The following is a 6,479-nucleotide window of genomic DNA, read 5'->3' as shown; positions in this document are numbered from 1 at the left end:
GTGACTGATCCTCTCCTGAGGTCCCTTCCAATCCCAATGCTTTGGGGGAGGGATGGAAAAATAGCATAAAAAGCAGCATTGTTTGAACTCCGCTGCTTTCTGCCTTGGGGTCAGTTACTGAGCTGTGTCTTCCAGCAGCTCGGCAGCATCAGACAGCAAAGGCTACCATTCATTTCCTACTTGGTAGCCTAGCAAGTGGGATTCATCAATACCTTTTTACTTTCTATACCCTCTTATTTTATTATTATAACTATTGATAATTTATTCCTCCCCCAAAATTCACTTTTTGTTTTTGTTAGTTCATTTTGATTCTTTTCAAATCTGTGCTTTGTCTTACAGTGTGCAGGGAAGCACAGCATATAATATTGCATATTATAATATAGAATTTATATAGGAACACGTACGTACATTTATAGATTTTTATTTTATTTATTACGTAAATACATACATTACATAAATACTTATACAAGTATCTACATATATTACATAAATCAGCTAACATTATACAAGAAGACCTAGATTTTCCAGCACACCAAGGCAAAGACACTATGAAACACAATGAAGTGTGCTGGAAAGGCAGCTGGCAAGCCTTCAGGAAAGGGCGGATGAGGGGGTAGAGGGAGAGCTGTAAGTTTTTTCCCCACCCCCCACCCCAACTGAGACGCAGCCTTTTTCCTACAACAAGCAGGCATGAAGCTTCCACTAGTACAGGCAGCAAGGAGAGGGGAGCAGTGCCAGTGCCACTGCTTGTGCCTAAGTCTGCATCCCTCCCTCCCCCATGACAACAAGCAGCAGCACCAGCACTAGCATGAGTCTCCTCCTCCCCCATTTCACTTCCCATGCTGAGCCTTCCACTGCCAGAGGAAGAGCTGGAGCTGGATCTGGATCTGAGTACCATAGCAAGGGAAATTATGGGGAAGGAGGGGGAATCAGCTGAGTTTGTTACAGCCATGTCTCCTTCCCCAGAAGGCACTTTGGAGAAGGTTGACATAGAAGTGGAGGCAAGTGGTTCAGCTGAGTCTGCTCCTCCTGTTGCTGTGTCTTTGCCTCCTGAGGAAGGGGGAAAAGGCAGCATCCACACATGCACCCACACCCCAAAAGTGGTCAGGTAGTGTGGTCTGGGATCATTGTGAGCTGGCAGATGATCCCACATAAGCTATCTGCCTGCACTGCCGAGCCAGAACCAGCTGGGGCAAGGGATCAAAACACATGAGCACCATGGGGATGCTGATGCATCTCCACAGGCACCACCCCTTTGCCCTTGCTCCTCCTCAGCCTAGTACCCGTGGGAGCATGCTCAAAAGGAAGTACCCCCATCCTCACCAAAGCAGAGGCAGGTCACCCTGGAACAGTGGGGGAAAGGCAGACAGAAAGGAGAGTGCATTGCAAGGGCGAGTGAGATCACCCAGACCATTGGGGAGATGCTTACTGTCAATGGCCAGCCCTTCTCCTTAGTTGAGCGGAGTGGTTCATGGCACTCATGGCCCCATCCTACCAAGTGCCTGCATGCACCACTTTCAGCAAGATGGTGGTACCCTCCCTGTATGAGGCATGCTGGAAATACTTGAGGGAGGAGCTGCACAAGGCAGGTCCACAGCTGGCCTTACACTTCACTTTAGACATCTGGAGCAGCTGGGTTGGCAATCATGCCTACATTTCGGGGCACTAGTGCAACCAGTCAGGCTGTCGGTGGGCTGTCCTTCAAGCCAAGGTGATGGATAAGTCCCACACAGCAACAGAGATCATGACGGCCATGAACCTCTTGGTAAAGAGTTGGGCAGGGTGAGCTCACCTGCAGGTTCATGGTCACTGACAATGGGGCCAATAGGGTCAAGGCGGTCCATGATGCCAACTTTGTTGACATTCTCTGTGTGGCACACAACTTCCACCTCATTGTCCAGGACACCTTGGAGGGGGACAGAGCTGCTGGTGACAGCGCCAGCACCACTGGCAAGCTCATTTCAAAATGCAGGAAGGTGGCAGGCTACTTCCACCGGAGCATCAAGGGGGTAAGATGCTGTGGGACAAACAAGCAGAGCTGAACATCCCACACCACAAAGTCATGCAGGATGTGGAGGCTCGGTGCAACTCTTCATACCTGCTGCTCAAGAGACTGGCAGAGCAACAGAAGGCCACCCATGAGATGGCCTTGCTTGGAGATACTGGGATCAGCAGACCTCCTTAACAGAGCTGAGTGGGATACCATCTCCCAGATCTTGGTGGTCCTCAAGGTCACTGAGACCCTCAGCGCTGGTGATGCCCTCCTTAGCCAGGTGATCCCTGTAGTGAAGGAACTTCAGAGCCAAATGGAGAGCTTCTGGGGGATCAATGTTCCTGGATGGGACAAGCCGCTCTCACCAGATGTGCAGACCCTGATGAGGTGGCATAAGGAGGGCATCAGGAAACAGCTTGATCCTTGTGGTCCAGTACAGTCTGTGGTGGGACAGTAGGGGGAGCTCCTGCATTGAGCCTCCCACCTCACTACACCCATCCACCTTCCGGACTCCACGTGTCTCTTCAGGGGCACCTAAGCCCTGGCAGATCCCCTTTCAAGCCCCACCTCAGAGTCCATGGGTAACGTGTGCTGCCACCACCCTGAGAAGGGACTATCTGGGTCTTGTGTCCTTGGGGAAACACAGGCCTAATAGTCCTATGGGTACTCGACCCAATATGAGAACTTGGGGCACTTCCCCAAGTCAGGGGCCAAAAAGGATAGTCTCCTTTAGTCCACAGACCCAAGGGGCCTCCTGGGCATAATTAAACCCACCCCTCTAAGTCTCCCACACTAGGTACAAAGGAGAACTTTATTGGTTACAGAGGGTAGGGTTAGAATAAGGTACAGGGTAGAGCAATATCGGAGAAATCCCATAGAGCAAACTCCTGTGGCTGGGGTAGCCTTTGATCTCACACCTGAGTTACTGCAAGCTATATATCTAGTTGGATCTCAGTTAGCTTACTCACAAGTATCATCCAGAGGCTGTTGGAGACTCCCTCTGGAGGCAAGCAGATCCTTGTTCATGAGTTTTGAAAGACAGAGCAAGTTTCAGATGGTACAGCTCTTCTTTGTTCCTGGGTATCCCTCATGGCTGCTGCCCCCTCCTCCTGGCAGTCCTTAACTTTTATAAAGCCCTTGTGACCTCATTCACCTGGTTCAATGGAGGTCAGCGCCTGTTGGCTGTCAGCCAACAAATTTGAAATACATCACTAGTTGCCGGGCAGACTGTAGCCCACCAGGAAGGAAGCCCCTCACTCAGGTATGTGGTACTAGTTAAGTAGGCAGAGAGAGAGCAGGTTTCCCCCTCCCTTAGGAATGTATCCAGCTCAGGTTACCTAAAGAGAGAGGGTAAGGATGTGTCTCTCTGCTGGGCCCATCCTTATCAAATTGTCACAGAGCAGAGATTTTGGGGAGAGGCAAAGGTGGCTTCCTGCCACACAGTCCACGTGCTGGCCACCATGTGTGAACTGAGGCTGAAGGGCAACGTATGCAGCAGCCAATGCCTGAATCGGTGGATGCAGGTGCTGGTGAAGAGAGTCAGGGAGGCAGAACAGCAGAGGTGGGGGATCCACTGTCCCATGCCAGAATGCCATCCACTATTCACCACAGGCACTGCCAGTGTGGGCCAAGGGCATGACTTCCATGGTGGGATCCAGAGGCACTAGACCTCAACATCAGGCATGTAGCACTTGGGCCTTAGTGGCTGCCTATCTCACCGAGGATGCGGAGCCACTGCTGTGCAACCACTTGGCCTACTGAGCAAGCTTCAGCCAGATGAGGATGGATCTGGCCACGGTTGCCCGGGAACACCTGTCCTGTCCACCAACCAGTGGTCCGAGCGAGAGAGTGTTCAGCATCGCTGGGGATGTAGCACCACCCCACCGCACCTGCTTGGATCCTAGTTTGGATGCCTGCTGTTTTCACCCCACTGCGCCTTAACACCCACACGTGACACAAGTTTTGCTTGTCAGCAGCCTGAGGTGCAGTTTCCCAGAAACCCCTGTACCTATCTCCTTGAAACTTGACAGGCTTTGTGGCCTCAGCAGGGGCTACTACCCCTGCTGTTTTCATTTGAATCAGGTAAGAAATGACAAAGTTTCATGATTCCCCATAATACCCTGTAGGCGAAATGTTGAAACAGTTTCAATGAAACAACAGGGAACAGTGCTTTCAAAATGAAACACTGTGTCTTTGAAATGGCGAAACAGAAGTCGAAACAAAATGATGCTGTTTCGCATGGTCCTAATGCCTAGTGATGCTATGAATGGGTAGCTGAGAGCTTGCCAAGTAATGGGGACAAGCTTGACACTGGTCAGATGATCTCTGGGAAGACTGGTGGAGAACTGTGCACTTGCACAGGCAACATGCAGAGTCTGGGCAAAATCCTCCTTTCTTTCTCTAGTAACTCCTCTGTGTAACAGGTTTGCTTCTGTGGCAAAAGCTTTGAATTGCATTACTTGTCTCACTGGGCACCACAAGAGGGCAGCAAATGCTGCAACTTTCTTCCACAAGAAGTATTTGGGGGGTTTTCCACATTGAATTCCATGCATTTCCCTGCATCCCGGGTAGGGGCAGATGGGCACGGCCAGCCTGACTTCTAGAAGCCACCCATCTGCCTACAGCTTGTTCTTACCTCATTTAGCAGCCCAGTGGAGTCAGGCTGACTTTTGGGATGTCTAGAAAGGAGCTCTATTGGGTGACAGCTATGCCACTGTCTATCACCCTATTGTAGAGTGAAAGAGCTAGGTCATGGGGTCCAGCACACCATAATTTATATTAATGGCACTGAGACACCCATGCTTGGAAATGCATATATTGGTAGGTATTTATGACATCCATTGCTAGGGCTGCAGGCACTGGCATGTGTCTTCATAGTCCTGATAAAGACTGTATTGCACTGAATTTGTCACCCACGGCAGAAGCCTCATACCCACGTGTATTTGTGAGACCTGTGGTACAGCTACATGAACCAGTTTGCATTTGTGATATCCATGCTAGTATTTGTGTGTGTCGGTGGCCTCTGTGCTAAAATTGTATCTATCAGAATATTTGTGTGACACCAATATTAGGGCTGTATGTACAGGTGTGTATCTGTGACACCCATACTGGGTGTATGTATTGGTGTATTAGCAATCTGGACTTATGGTAGATGTGATTTCTTTTATTAGACCAACTAGATCTTTGCAACAAAAAAATAAATACATCTTTAATTGGTGTGTACTTGTGACACATCAGTTCATTCACCCTTACCCCAGATGTGCCTGTGACTATCCATGCTAGGGACCACATGTATGTGTGACACCTGTGCTGGGGCTGTATACTACATATTTGAGCAAGAGCTTTTTTCTCTTGCTATGGGGGGGAAAAAAAAAAAAAAAGCCATGTTCTTAAATAAGGAACTGGAAAACCTGATAGTTTCCTGGCCCTTGTGGGTGTAGGAAGCAAAGATCAAAAGAGCAAGTTAACTTGCAGCATCACCTTTTCCTTAATGACTTTTTTTTTTTTTAATCGCAACCAAATTATCATGACATTTGCACTGATGGCACCAGAGCCCCCCTCATCTGACATGCACCTCAGTACAGCTTAGCCTTAGTCCCTCCTACCCCAGTAGATACCTGCATTTGCACTGTGAGAATTTCTGTGTACTGCTAAGACTGTCTCCTAAAGCCAGACTTGACATGCTTTTTCAGTGTCTTCCAAACTGTTATGCAGGGGTAGCTCAGTGGGGAGAGTGACAGCTGGGGTCTTCTCTGGTTCTGGAAGAGCAGTGTTTAATGTAGGTGTTAGCAGTAGGATAATTGAAGTACATCTATTTGGTGCTGTAGCTCAAAAGGCTCCTTGATTTGGACATGATTCTGTCATATTAACAAAGTAGGTTTTTTTCTCGGCTGTCTCTGCAGTGACCATACACAACCTCTTTCTTTGTGATAAAGGCTACTATTCAGTGGCCCTCCAGCCTGGGGCTCAAAGCTTTTTAATAAGGTAGCAATACTGGAAAGTGCATGCAAACATGAACAGTAGCCCTAAGCGAAGTGGCTAGTATTTGCTTTGGATTCAGCCGATTTTTTTTTTTTTTTTTTTTTTTTCCGGGGGACAGTGATTTCGATTTGGCGATTCGAATCACTGTCCCAAATCAATTCGGCCGAAATCTGATTCAGAGATTTGACTGCTTCTGAATCTTCAAATTGCCCAGGCCCATCCCCCACCGCTCTCCCAGCCCAGCAATGGTTGCCCCTGCCTGCCCCAGCTCCCAGCACTTGGGGGGGGGGGGGTAAAAGTGAAAGAAAGCCCTGACGTGGCAGGTGCTGCTGGGCTGGAGGGAACGATCCCCACTGCCCCACACTGCATGAGGTGTTCTGCCACGAGCCCCCCGATGCCTCACCTCCAGCTCTTTTAAGGAACCCCCCGCCCAAATCCTGCACTCACAGGTTCCTGCCTGGCAGGGGGCAATCCCTGCTGCCCACCCCCCCCACTGCCCTGCGTC

Source organism: Alligator sinensis, unplaced genomic scaffold (genome assembly GCF_000455745.1).
Source record: "Alligator sinensis unplaced genomic scaffold, ASM45574v1 scaffold103_2, whole genome shotgun sequence".
In the NCBI taxonomy this organism is placed as follows: domain Eukaryota; kingdom Metazoa; phylum Chordata; order Crocodylia; family Alligatoridae; genus Alligator; species Alligator sinensis.
The sequence above is the reverse complement of the archived record's forward strand: the minus strand, read 5'-3'. Positions refer to the sequence as shown.